This window comes from Mustela erminea, chromosome 16 (genome assembly GCF_009829155.1).
Source record: "Mustela erminea isolate mMusErm1 chromosome 16, mMusErm1.Pri, whole genome shotgun sequence".
Classification (NCBI taxonomy): Eukaryota; Metazoa; Chordata; class Mammalia; order Carnivora; family Mustelidae; genus Mustela; species Mustela erminea.
In genome coordinates, this window is record NC_045629.1 from 30,842,023 (window position 1) to 30,857,599 (window position 15,577).

Genomic DNA, 15,577 nt, shown 5'->3' on the forward strand with positions numbered 1-15,577 from the left:
TGTTCCAATATTCCCCTCAAACACACTTTAAGGAAGCAAATAGAGTAATTCCATGAATACAAAAACAACCTCAGCCTAGAAAGTCATAGGAACACTCAACCAAACTCCAAAAGAGCAGCTGAGGGTGATTTTTTAAAATTACATCTCTGAATCCATCTGACCAAACCTGGGGGGCAGCTATGGATCAAAATGATGGATGAACAGGCAGGTGGCCATTCCCCATAAATACTTTCCTTGCAGGACTTAGAAATGACAGTGATTGAGAAATGACATGCTATTTCTCACATGAGCTATTAGCTCAGACATCTCTTTAACATTCCTTTTTTCTGCATCTCTCGCCAGGGCAACATTTCAATATACAATGCTAGTCTGGAACTGGCATTTGTTCTGAAGGAGAAACATCATAAGCAGCTCTTCCTGAACAGCTTCTCCGGTGAGGAGATGGCTCACATGCTTTGTTCCAGGCATCCATCCTCCAGTTAGTTTCCTCAGCATCTGACTGATGAGAAGTTCTTCCAATCATGCCAACACTAAGCAGGAAGGAAGAAAATTTATCTTTAATTGACCTTCTTAGTGGAGAATTAGAACCACCCTTTCCCCGTAATGCAAGTCCCTCCAAAACCCAAAGGGAGGGGTGTCAATTAAAAGTTTAAAGCTTCAGGCAGAAAGCAAGTCACATGACTACATGGTTGAAAATTATGCCATGTAGTCAAGCATTTAGGGCCCTGGGAATGAGGAGCAACCCAAGGGAGGAAATCTCTGCCCATGTGGGAAAATTCTCAGATACAGAATAGAGAGTGAACTCAAAGTTTCTCTGTTTTCAGAAGATACCCTACCCTTAAACATGAAATGCAGTGTTTCTTCTTCATGAGAACCTAAAGAATCCATTATCCTAGTGCTCTGCCTTTCACATGAGTAATTTTCTTTCCTTATTTGCATCTACTCAACCAGATATGTGGGTCTTTTAGCATGACTGTGAAAATACAAATTAAAACAAAGAAGACTAATAATAATCACAGAATAGAAATAAAATAAATATAATTGTTCTATCTTGACTTCATTGATTTTTTTACATCTTATTTTTGAAGAATCCAAGTCCACATGTATATCTTTGCAAATGCTGTGCATAGATCAGTAACCTTTACATTGAAAATATATTGAAATGGTTTCTGTGTACCTGTCTCTCTCATTAGAGTATAAGCTCCTAGTTACAGTATCTATGCTTTATACAATTTTGTGGTATGGCATAAGATAGTGTCTTGAAAATTTTGCCCCTGTTTTTAAACTGTTTACATTTAGATAAGACCTAACATAAAATTTCTTTCTTTTTTTTTTAAGATTTATTTATTTATTTATTTATTTATTTATTTATGTGACAGAGAGAGATCACAAGTAGGCAGAAAGGCAGGCAGAGAGAGAGGGAAGCAGGATCCCCACTGGGCAAAGAGTCTGATCCCAGGACACTGAGACCATGACCTGAGCCAAAGGCAGAGGTTCAACCTACTGAGCCACCCAGGTACCCCCTAACATAAAATTTTTATAGCCAAATTCAAAATTAGTTTAAGTTGACATTATTTGAAATGAAGGCAGTTGTGTCTGTTAAATACTGAAGAAAACATCTAGCTCTGGTACAGAAATACTTGTATGAACTTTGACTTTTTTTTTTAATAATTTTTTTTATTATGTTAATCACTATACATTACATCATTAGTTTTTGATGTAGTATTCCATGATTCATTTATTCCAGGGCTCCATGCAGTAATAACCACCACCAGAATCCCATACCTCCACCCCCTTCACCTCTAAAACCTTCTGTTTGATTCCCAGAGTCCATAGGCTCTCATAGTTCATTTTCTCCTCTGATTTCCACCCCCTTAATTTTTCCCTTCCTTCTCCTAATTTCCTCCATGCTATTCCTTATGTTCCACAAGTAAGTGAAACCATATGATAATTGACCTTCTCTGTATGACTTATTTCACTTAGCATAATCTCCTCCAGGTCCATTCCTGTTGATGCAGATGTTGGATATTAATCCTTTCTGATGGCTGAGTAATATTCCATTGTATATATGGACCACATCTTCTTTATCCCTTAGTCTGTTGAAGGATCTCTCAGCTCTTTCCGCAGTTTGACTATTGTGGACATTGCTGCTATGAACATTGGGATGGATATGGCCCTTCTTTTCACTACATCTGTATCTTTCAAGTAAATACCCAGTAGTACAATTGCTGGGTCACAGGGAAGCTCTATTTTTAACTTTTTGAGGAACCTACACACTGTTTTCAAAGTGGCTGTACCAACTTGATTCCTACCAAGAATGTAAGAGGGTTCCCCTTTCTCTCTTTCTCCAATATTTGTTGTTTTTTGTCTTGTCGATTTTTGCCATTCTAACTGGTGTAAGGTGCTATCTCAATGTGGTTTTGATTTGAATTTCCCTGATGGCTAATTATGATGAATGTTTTTTCATGTGTCTGATAGCCATTTGTATGTCTTCTTTGGAGAAGTGTTCGTTCATGTCTTCTGCCCATTTTTTGACTGATTATTTGTTTTTTGGGTGTTGAGTTTCAGAAGTTCTTTATAGATCTTGGATACCAGCCCTTTATCTGTAGTGTCATTTGCAAATATATCCTCCCATTTCCTTGGGTTGTCCCTTTGATTTGTTGACTGTTTCCTTTGCTGTGCAAAGGTTTTTATCTTGATGAAATCCTAAAAGCTCATTTTCACTTCTGTTCTCCTTGCCTTTGGAGACATGTTTTGAAAGAAGTTGCTGTGGCTGATGTGGGAAAGGCTATTGCCTATGTTTTCCTCTAAGATTTTGATGGATTCCTGTCTCACATTGAGGTCTTTCATCCATTTAGAGTTTATCTTTGTGTATGGTGTAAGAGAATGGTCAAGATTCATTCTTCTTATATAGTCATCAAATTTTTCCAGCACCATTTATTGAAGAGACTGTCTTTTTTCTATTGGAAAAAAAAATTTTTTTTTTTCTACTTTGTCGAAGATTATTTGACCATACAGTTGAGGGTCCATATCTGGGCTCCCTATTCTGCTCTGTTGATCTACAACAAATATGGGATTGTAAATTAGTGAGGAAAAGATGGACATTTTTAAATGACATTGGAATAAAGAATAGCCATTTGGAAAAAGAAAACTGAATTTTCATTTCACACTGACTCCAAGGAGATCCAAGATCTAAAATATAAAAATTAAATTAAATTAAGGAAATTATGCAATGGAGAAATAAAATAAGGGTAAGTTTCTTAATGACTTGGAAATTGGAAAAATATCCCTGATTTGCAATTTAAAAACAATAAAAGGAATAATAAGCTTGACTAAACTAAATTTTTGAAAAAACTCATATAAGAAAAAATATCATAATCAAAAACAAAGGACAAACTAAGAAAAGATATTTATAACTAATATCATAGACAAAGAGATGATATTTTTATGACATGAAGATATCTTAAAAATTGAGACAAAAAACAAACAACAACCAGATAGAAACAGGGGCAATCAATGTGAACTAACAATAAACAGAAGAATGAAACATATAACAAGTTGCTTAACCTCAACCATACATGAACATTTTATTAAGATATCACTTCCAATTGGCAAACATCCAAAATTTTTACAATATCTATTTTATTTTGATGGAACAAACTCATTGCAGGTAAGAATACAAAGAAGTTAACAGTGATAAAGGGGGATGTGACAGTAACTAAAAGACTTATACATTTTTTTAAACTCACTTCTAAATATCTGTAAAGAAATGGCAAAATTATGAAATATGAAATATTTTATGTACAAAGTTATTCTGTGCAAAATTATTTTTAAAAACCAGGGTGCCTGGGTGACTCAGTTGGGTAAGTGCCTGGCTCTGGGTTTTGCTCAGGTCATGATCTCAGAGTCCTGGGATCCAGCCCTGAGGGGCTCTGTGCTAAGCCGGGAGTCTGCTTGAGATTCTTCCCCATCTCAACCCCTCCCCCCAAAATAAATAGTTCTTTAAAAAATATATTTTTAAAACCAAAAACAGGAAATCACTGAAGTGCTGGTTAAATTAATTATGGTAAATTAAATAGTATCTAATCATAAACACGACTGAAGAAGATTGCTATACACTGAAATGAAATGACCTCCAAAATACACAAAGTGGAAAAAAACTCGGAATGGCATATATAATATGCTATCTTTAGTATTAGTAAGAATTTTCATTTATTTAGTAAATTACATTTGTAAAAAGAATTTTTGTGTGTAAAACTTGTACTAATCAAACCTTGTTACCAAAAAAATGGATAGCTATTTGGTTTTGTTACCAAAAAAATGGAATACATTGGAATTGAAACAAGAACCCTAAAATAAAAACGAAAAGAAAAAATAAGTCTAATTCTATATCTAGTTAGAGACATAAGCACAAACACACAAAAAATTGTTTTTACACATAGTGTTTTGATTTTTCATACTTAGTGGAATAGGATATATTTCACGGACAAATAGAGTTCAAAAGAAATTTTAACAGTAGTCTATTTGTTGGTAATAATATTGGTAAGTTTATCTTGACATTTTATGTGTATATATGCAAATATACAATGAAGTTTAATATTATTATATAGTAAAATGCAAGAGAAAAGTAGAAAATCAAAATTTGACTTAAATATTTTAATGCTAAATCTGAGTTTGAAATATCATTATAAATTCGTGATTTTTTTTCTCTTTTGAAAAAATACAAGTGCCCTAGTTCTGCCTACTGAAGAGACCTAGAAGTCATGATAGCCAAATAATAACTGAACACAACTAGCGTTATGGTTTCCAAATGCCATTTCCTTCTAAAAGGATTCAGGGACTTCAGAGGAAGACTTTATTCTAAATGTGAATCTGTAAATATACAAGATGAACATTTTGCTGTGTCAAGGAGGAAGGAAATTGTCAAAGTCAAAGAGTCGTTTCCAAAGGCTACACACTAAGCCAACATGAAGGGGTGCCTATTGGCCAAACTTGAAATGATCTGACTGTCAAATATAATAATGAATGTAATTGTTTAAAACATTTAATGTAGGTGTATTTTAAATGAGTAAATAATACAAAAAAAGAAAGAAAGCAAAAAAAATCTATTTAATAGAAATTTTTAAAAACCTTACTTCAAAAAATGTCAATTAAAAGGATGAAATTGAGTGTCCATCAGTCATTACTATTTCAGAGATCCAAAATCATTCTTCCTCTTCTTTTTTTTTAAGTTTGTTTGTTTTTTTATTTATTTAACAGAGGGAGAGCACATGCAAAGCAGGGGAGGGCAGAAGGAGAAGGAGACTCCCCACCAAACAGGAAGCCTGATGCAGGGCTCAATCCCAGGAGGCCCAGATCATGACCTGAGCCCAAGGCAGATGCTTAATCAGCTGAGCCACCCAGGTGCTCCCCAAAGTCATTCTTCTTAATTAGAGAAAGTTCTTCTTTGTAGTATGGTGTGGATGAATTTATGGGATTGTAATATAGAATTCTTAAAAACCTGTTTTATACCCTGAAATGAAATAATTGATTCAAACCTCATCAATAGATAAAATCATTACATGACAGACGCCTTTACAATGGAGGGAGGGATGAGGCTGCCACCACCCAAAAAACCCCCTGACCATTTGTAGCATCACAAAAATTTAGACAATGCACGCACCTTAATGCGTTGTGATATAAGGCATACTGTGCCACCTGTGAGGAGAGATTCTTACCAAAAAGTTTGGGGAAATTACAATGAAGGGAATAAGACACACCCACGAATGGAGATACCCAGAACATTACCGGCAGCCATTACCCAGAAATTTACATACCACACACATTCCACAGTCATAAGCGTTTTTTGAAAATAGCTGAAAATGCCCTCTTCCCTGATTACTGTCAGTCAGCTCCAGGACAGGTAGCTAACTCTCTCTGAGATCTGCAGGCAGAAGGAAAGAAATAATAAAGAAAAAAGTACAAATCAATAAAATATAAAACAAAGTACAATAGAAAAAAAAAATCAATGAAACCAACAGTCAGAATGACCCAGAAAAAAAGAGCAAAGATACAAATTACCAATGTCAGGAATGAAAAAGGACACTTAAAGAGAAATCTGAATAGGCATTACAAAAATAATAGGGAATTAATGAACATTTGCATTGTTTGAAAAACAGAGAACTCTATGTATGATACTTACACAAATACACTAGAAAGAGGATGCAGATGGAATGAGAATCATAGCTTCTGGCTTGTCTGAAGTTTCAGGACCTCCCAAGAAACCTGAACTCTCCTGGGTGCATGACTTTTTGTCCTCTCTTTAGAAAAGAAATAGAAATCCCATAGAAATACACACAATGAGCCAAATCAAGATGTAAGAAGAGCTTCTTATGAAAAAGAATATATATATATATATATATATATATGGCTTCAAATTGAGCCCATAGCTTGACTTGGAGAAGTCCTACTGAAAAAAAACACTGCTTAAAAATAGCACATAGTGAAAAAAGAAGTCTCTTAGTCAGTTAAGCAACCAACTCTTGGCTTCCACTGACCACGTCAAGGTGGAGAGATTAAGCCCCATGTCCAGCTCATCAGGGAATCCACTTGAAGATTCTGTCCCTCTGCCCCTCCCACCACTCGCTCTTTTGCATACTCTCTCTCTAAAGTAAATAAATCTTTAAATACATAAACCACCCAACCCAAAATCTTCATTGATCTATTAGCCTAAACTAAGGAAGTAAGATGAATTAATAATATTTTTAAGTTTTTACATTTTTATTCTTTAAAAATCCAATTTAAGGGTTCCTGGGTAGCTCAGTGGGCTGGGCTCTGATTCTTGATTTCTACTCAGGTCATGATCTCAGGGTCCTGATCTCATAGAGCCCCGTGTCAGGCTCCAGGCTCAGTGGGAAGTCTGCTGGAGACTCTCTCTTTCTCCCACCCCATATCCCTATGCCCTTCCCCACCCCCTGCACACTTGCACTCTCTCCTCAATAAACAAATCTTTTAAAATAATAATTAATTAATTAATTAAAAATCCATATTTAGAGAAAGTCCCAAGAACAGTTAACTCCTATATGACCTTCACCTATAGTCATTGTTAATATTTATACAGTTTATACATCTTTCTCCTTTCTCTATATATGTTATACATACTCATAAAAATAATAAAATAATTATTATTAAAAATGCTATGCCATTTGAAAGTTGATTACAGATATTATGACCCTTTATTTTTATTTTTTTAATTTTTGACACTTTATTTTTAAATACTTTCATGTTTACCTTTCAAGAATATACTCTCTTACATAACCTCAGTGCAGTCATCAAACTCAGAAAAATCAATAGTAATATAATGTCACAATAGCATAAACTATACTTCTATCACATAATTCTTTATATAATTTTGTTCTTGACCTAGAATCCATTCCAGAATTATCCATTGCAATTAGTTGTCATGTCTTTTCAGCAGTTACTCATCAGTCTTTGCCCTTATGACATTGATATTTTTTAAGAATACAAGTGAGTGTCTTACAGACTCTCCATCAATAATGGGCTTTTTGATGTTTTTGTCACAATTAATTTGTGTATGTTTGGCAGGAATGCCAAGTAACTGATGATTGTCCTTAGTGTGTCACATCTAGAGGCACATGATGCTTATTTATCACATTACTAGTGATGTTAACTTCAGTCGCTTGGCTCCGTTGGCTTCTGCAAGGTTTCAAGGTTCCATGTAAAATCATCAATATTTCCTCTGTAATTAGTAAGTAATCTGTGAGGAAATACTCTGAGAGAGTTTAATTATCTCTTCCCCATCAAACTTTCACCTAGCAGTTTTAGCATTTATTAATGATTCTTGCCTAAGTCAATGATCACTATGGCAATTGCAGAATGATTTTTTTCCCAACTTTATCTTCCCTTCTACATTAATTATATAAAATTCCATGATAAAGAAAAGCTTTTCCTTCTCTCCCATTTATTTTTCTACCATCAGTCAAGACCCAGGAATTCTATTTTATTTAATGAATTCTTAGCCATTGCTGCTATATTTTATTGATGCTCAGATTGCCCCAGATTTGGTCATTAAGATTTCTTCAAGCCGGCTCCTGTACCCTTTTTATAATATCCATTAGTTTTAGAACTTCCTTCATTTGAGGTACGTTATCAAAGGAGCAAGACTGATACAAAGTGAAGGTCAAGGAAAGCTTTATTTCATGCCAGCACCGGGAATCAAACCGACTGTCCAGGGCGTCTCTTACGGCGAGAGCGACGACCTCCAGCCTCACAAACTAGCTTTTATAGAGCAAAAGCTATGTAGTTGAGCCTAGCCAATGAGATTGTAATACACAGAGAAAGTTGCATAGTCATGCTAGGTCACACACGGGTGGCCAATTGAATTACAATCTACCCTATAGTAGCTATTTGAACTAGCCTATCACTTTGGTCAGAATTGGCGCTCAAGTTGGCCCCTGAAAAGGCGGGGCCCACATTCCTTGGTGGTTAGAGAGATAGTACGTGTGCTTTACTGATTGGATGCCTCCATCTGGCCTGACTCGTCCTTGTATCTGGGCTCTGTTATCTCCGCCTAACCTGACTCCTTCTTGTACCTAGGCTCTGTTATCAGGGACTGGTTGGCTACATTTTACTGGTTTCCCAGACTTGTTTCTAAATAAATGCCTTGGGCAGGGGTGGGGGGCGGGGAGCGGGGAGGGTCATTTTAAGTTTACTGCACAAACAACAAAAAGGCTGCTTTACCGAGATGGAGTCGCTCTGGCTAAGTAGGCCCTTACACTTTCTTTTTGACTCAATAACGTGCTTCAGATTCGTCTTGAATTTTCTCTGTCCCAGCCCTGGAATCAGCCAAGTCTCTAAGGTATTCAGAAACCATTACATGGTTTGTTTAAATCTATGTAGACTGTTCGTTCTCAAATCAATAAGTTTATGTCTCCTCAATATACACTCTCAAGGAAACTTCTTCCTATGTAATTAGATGGCTTTCTCATGCTCACTACATAAAAATGTGGCATGTAGTTTGGCAAGATCATACTGCCCAACCTTCTTTTAGTGGAGAATGGTATTTCAAAACCAAATTCTGGGAGCACCTGGGTGGCTCAGTTGTTGAGTATCTGCCTTCAGCTCAGGTCATGATCCCAGGGTCCTGGGACTGAGCCCCGTATCAGGGTCCCTGCTCAGCAGGAATCCTGCTCTCCCACCTCTCCCCCTGCTTCTGTTCCCTCTCTTGCTGTCTCTCTCCTATGTATCAAATAAATAAATAAATAAAATCTTAAAAAGGGAAACAAACTCTGGGTGCTAGCTGTTCTCATTATACCAGTGTATAATTGCTTCTAAGTGCATTGCGTAGATAAAACTAAGAAGCACAGGCTTTTATTATACATATGGTGTATTTCAAATCATGAATTAAGAAATGCATATATATTTTTATATGTCTAATTCCAATCTAATACCACAATATTCTTTTCCACCTTCCCAAATTCCACATTTGTATCTCTCTTCTGCCACAGAGGCAAATTGTCTGGCTCCCAACAATAAGGTTAACATTGGTTCAGTTTCTCATTCATAGCATGTATGTACAAAATGATTCCAGAATTTCCACATCCATATTATACATACAAGAAATAATTAAGAAATGTTCAAGGTTTTGTTTTTTGGATTTGGGGGTAGTTGTTTCAGATTTGGGCAAGGGGTTCACAGTTTTGTTGTCTTTAAACTGAGGGTATAGAATCAAAGCACTGTGTTTAAAAGTTGTGAACTAATGGTTTTTATAGTTAGAAGTTAATATTTATGGAAGAATTTAATCCTCCTTATCTTAAAGTTCTACCCTAGCCTTAATTATGATATAATGTACATTACAAAATCCCCATAAGTTCTCATTTTCTTATTGACCAACCTTATCCTTACCACATTTTGATCTTATCAGGTGTTTTCAAAACCTAGCATCATATACAATCATATCCAACAGGTGCAAGCTTTATTTCCTAAAGAGGTACCAGGGAACACATCCCTATATAATACACAACCAGTAGACTGATTACATAGGGAAAGACACCAGTGAAAGTCAGTTTTAGAACTGTATTGAAAATAGGGTCATTTCAAGTGTTTCAAACACCAACGCTGTTCTTAAATTCCAGAACATATATAATCCAAGGATTTATACCTCCCAACGCAAATGTACCAAGGAGTTTATAATCTAGATAACAATTTCCATTGGAGGTCTAATTCAGAAACAGGAAATTTACAGAAATAAAATGACAATAATAACAGACAATTGCCATAGCTATTAAAATTGCCAATTGTGGAATTTCTTATCTGATCCAGATTCTCCTAAAGAGTATTAACCCAAACACATCTAATGCAAAATCAATTGAACTCTAGGCCTCCCACAATTATATACATCAAAGACCTCATGATCACCAATAGAATGTCAAAAATGGAAAGCGACAGGTCACTAATAATGTAAATTATAATTCAACTACCTTGTCATAAATCAATGCAGACCATCACATCATTTGTTTAAAACTACCGAGGATGTTCTTTGCAATTAGACCAATTACAATTAGGAAGCAACTAGTACCAGCTGATTATTTTTATGCTCTCTCAATATAGACACATGGGACTATTTTTCCTATATAATTAGATGGGCCTTCCATGCTAATGATATCAAAATATGATTTACACTTTGAGAAGATCATATTGCCTTTCTGAGGATTCAAGACAAATCCCTCTCCATCTCATATTTTTGGTGAGAAACCTAGCTAGGTAACTTATCAGAAAGATCCAAGACACCAGATATCATGAAAATGTCATTCTCAGACTGAAATGTGTGATCCTCAATTTACAACAGACTATAACTATGTGACAAATAAAAGAGCTTAGGCTTTAGAAGTCCACTCAACCTGCAAAAATTTGTTGGCTAGAATAGTTCCAGCTAATAAAATTGTCCCTGACTATTTACAGGCCAACCAAATCCTGAGTCAATACAATAACTAATGCCTCGGAAACACTTCAGGAAAAGTGGAATCATTTATTTGGCAGGGAGGAGGCAGCGGTGAGGGGTAGAAAAAGGCACGTAGTTGTTAAGATTGGCCAAATTGATCCATGAGACTTATACTCCTTGTTGGTTCTGGGCAAATTAAAAATTAGATACCAAGTGGGATTGCAAATACATCTTGCCTTTTCTACTGAGTCATATGCTTAAAAATTACCCCACTGCCACTATACCTGAGGGACACTTGCTGGTGCTGTCACCATTAAAAAAAAAAAAACTGAAGCTATTACAGCTCAGTTAGCCCACTTTGGACAAAAGGACAACAGTGTTATTATAAGAGAAAAAAGGTACAGTCAGTTTGACTAAGGAGGAGAATTCAGCGAAGTCCAGCCAAGAGTTCAGCAATAGCCATATCCAGAAACAAAACACATCATTTTCAGTAATAAGAGTTATCAGAATACTCATAAATAACTACAGTTGCTTTCCCTGATAAGGAATATTTTTGCTTCAGGAACATTTTCCCCCGGTAAGTTTTAACTAATAGTTGAATACATGATGCTTGAACTCAAGGCTAATGTTACTGTCAAATTGAATTTTTGATGAAATAGCTTTTTAAAAATCCTACCTACATCTATTAACTCAATTCCATTTGATAATAAAGCAGAACAAGGGTGAGGGAAGTTCAGATGGTCAGAGAATGAGTTAATAAATGATTAATGGCAAAATATCGCTGGAAAGCAGTATAATAAAATGTTTTTGCTTTTTCCTTCCATAATTCATCCTTCTCCTCCTTGTGTGATTTAAAATAAAGTTCTTAGGCAACTACTGTTAACAGTATTTACAGCGTAAGGCTCATAGTGGGACTTCTGTTTAAAAAATAAAATAAAATGGGACCTATGAGTTAAATAGAGTGAGTCATACTTTCCCTAGATTTTTCCTCCAGCACTTCAGTATTGTATCCATTGTGTTCCCACTCAAATGTTGTAAGCTAAAATGCTGAGCAGAATCCCAAGGGGAATCAACTTCCCAGCTTCAGTGATGTCCAACTAATACTCTTCTTGGACTCAAGCTGTAAATCAACTCATAGAGAGAAGGAAACAGTCATAGTAGCTGCTGCCAAGATAGCAAACAGTTTTTCAACATACCAATTTAATGTAAAGATTCAATGTATTTAATTTATATTAAGTCCTTCTTACGATTAGAACAAATTTGTTTTCAGAGAAGTTCAATTATAAAGTCGTCGATAGGACTTACTCATTTCGATAGGTCATTTTCCTTCCAGGTAAATAATACTAATTACTAATATGTACAAGTCCCATTTGAACATAAAAAAACCCTAGGTACAAAAAAGGAGATAGTAATTAACTAAGCACTCTTCATCTTTAAATAATTGATCTAAGGAGAAATAATAAGATATGTTCATTTACCATTCCAGAAAACAACTCTAACATGTTGGAAAATCCTGAACAATACAGATTTCATTATTAATAAGAAACACTAACTCTCCCTCCTCAGATGTTTTTCCTTTTAAATAAACCATATTGGAAAAATGTTACTAAACAATATTTGATTCTTCTTACTTTTCATTAATCTATAAGGGTTTAAATATAGAAAAATAGGGGTCCTGAGTGGCTCAGTGGGTTAGTATATGTTCTGCAGAAGCAAGCACTGGCTCAGTGGGTTAAAGCCTCTGCTTTCAGCTCAGGTGATGATCCCAGGGTCCTGGGATCGAGCCCCGCATCCGGCTCTTTGCTCAGCAAGGAGCCTGCTTCCCTTCCTCTCTCTCTGCCTGCCTCTGCCTACTTGCGATCTCTGTCAAATAAATAAAATCTTTAAAAAATAAATAAACAAATAAAGCAAAATAGCCAAAATGTTAGTCAATTAACTATTTTTTCATCTTACTATTTTAGATGCATTTCTAGATATCTTCAGCTATAGCTGCATTCCCATCCACCTAAAAAAAATTCTTTGGCCTTTTTTCCCCCCACAAACTTCCTTTGTAATCAACTGAGGCCAGACCCAAACAATTAATTTAACTCTAACAATATTTTTTGTATCTACTAACTTCTAATAATTACTTTAGGATTCTTTCCCAGACACTTGATTATTAATAGCAGAAAATCATATGACTACATTAGATTACATCAGCTAATCCTCCAAAGCAACTGTTCCTCTTCAGTTTGGAAAGAAATCAACACCTCAGTTCTCCTCCCTGAGATAATACAAAATACACTGTAACCCACAGTAATTAAAATCTCTGTTAGCACATCTTGACTTCCACAACTTCCTCTTCCGGCTGTTAAAGATTTTAAAAAGTTAACAAGGGTCTTCTACTGATATGAGTTCTATCCACCTATGTCCTTTAGGAAATGGGCAGTATATAAATAAAGGAACAATAGTAAACAGCTTATTCACTGCTCCCAACATGAGCTAAGCAAAGAAAGATGGTTGAAAGTATCACAATGGTTTCACCACGTTCAATCCTTTTGAATTATGTTCAACAGTGTTTTATTATTGTCATTGTTAGTTCACAAGCATTTACGGACTTATGACCATGTGAATCATGAAGCCAAGCACTAAAAAGGACATAAAGATATACACTACCCAGTTCCTACCCTTAAAAACTTTAAAAATGTATTGGAAATCACAAACATAGTAGGTATAATTTATTTAGTATCCACAGTGATTTAGGCTGTTTATACATGATAACCCTCAGCCTACCCCAAATCCTGGAAGACAGGTAACTTTGGGCCTTATTATACATTTTACAGACCTAGTACCTATTCCTTAATTTGGATATCCACCCATCCTTATCAAAACCACTTGGTTCAGGCAACTGGGTGGCTCAGTTAGTTAAGCATTTGCCTTCAGCTCAGGTTATGATCTCAGAGCCCTGGGATCCAGCCCCAAATTAGGTTTCTTGCTCAGCCAGGAGTCTGCTTCTCCCTCTGCCTGCTGCTCCCCCTGCTTGCACTGGCTCTCTGAAAAATAAATAAATAAAGCTTAAAAAACAAAACAAAACAAAACACTTGCTTCAGGGAAAGCTGATTCTTATCTCCGGACTGTTAGGGCCTACTCTACCTCTATGTAGTTAGACGAATAAAAAAGGGAAAAAAAAAAAAAAAACACCTTTTATTATCAGAGTCAGTTTGGTCATCTTTTCTATATTTTGCAACCAAAACACTCTGATACACAGGACAATGTTTGTCCTCCAAAATTAATAGCATTTTCTTGAAGAAATGGGGGTTACATTTTCTTTCATTGGGTATTTTTGAGACATTAGGGAAAAGGTGGGCTGATTTCATACTATTAAAGCCCAAAATTTCATTAAAAATATTTGTTGGGTGAATGAATTAGCTGAATAAATGAATGAACAATTAATAAACTACTGAATATAAGATAATTCTCTGTTCCTGTTTGTCCCTACCCCCCAAGCCAAACCCATGATTGAAATTACTATCTTAAAAGAAAAGAAAGAACAATAATTGATGATAAGTCAGCTCTTTGAATTTATTGAGTTTTTCTTCGTCACTTGATGATGGTGCTATCTCGATGTTCTATAGTTAAACATACTAACCTACCCTCTCCCCTGCTTGACATTACTTGAAAATCACACATAGATAAGGTTAGGTGGCTAGCACTCAGAAAGTCAGAAATAGGAAAGAGAAACACATGTGACAGTTGTCCCTATGTATATTGACCTCCTTCTCATATTTCTATCCATTAGTAAGTCATGTTCACCATAGGATGAGAGATTAGACAGTAGAATGTGTGTTTTGTTTTGTTTTGTTTAATTAAAAGTGCAGAAGATCTTATTCAACTGCTATGTGGTAATTATTAAAGACATTAATGCCATGACTTAGGGATCTTGTTCTCCAAAGAAGCTAAAGAATGTGTAAAGATGTTACATAGCCTGAGGGGGAAGGGGGCGGTTGGGAGAAGAATGTTCTAAAGATATGAGTCACACAGAATGCTAAAGATCCTTCATCTCATGACTGGTAACTACTCCACTGAGAAGGAATTAGTTCTCACATTTAAAGTGGGAAATGACCATAGAAAGGGAGAAAATGGTTATTTATTTCCAGACCTTGCCAACTTCCATACTATACTGCTCTATTGCTGTGTCATAGCCACAGACCTGTACAATGACAGGAAAAATAATTTCTAATCTTCCTGTTCAAGAAGTAATTTTATTGATCTCCACTTTATCTATTATTTTTCCTGTGATTCAGCAGGTCAGAATTGCTCTAGTTCCAGTACTTTCTATCACTCAGCGAGATGTCCATGGAGTTTAAATGTCTCAAAAGTTAATAGGAGGTGAAGAAATTTATTTCAGCACCAAGGAGAGTTCCTGTGGGGTGTTTTGTTTTGTTTTGTTTTAATGGTTTTGTGTCCTCAAAATTGCATATTATTCATGAGGCTATGAAGAAATTTTGAAATGTGATTTAATAGAAAGTTGCTAAGAATTTATTTCATTCATTAGAATAATCCCAATCATTTCTTTGTATAAAATTTAAAATTGCCAGGACTTTGTATGTTCATGATTTCAACAACGTGTTATTCTTTCAACTTTCAAATGCAACGGAA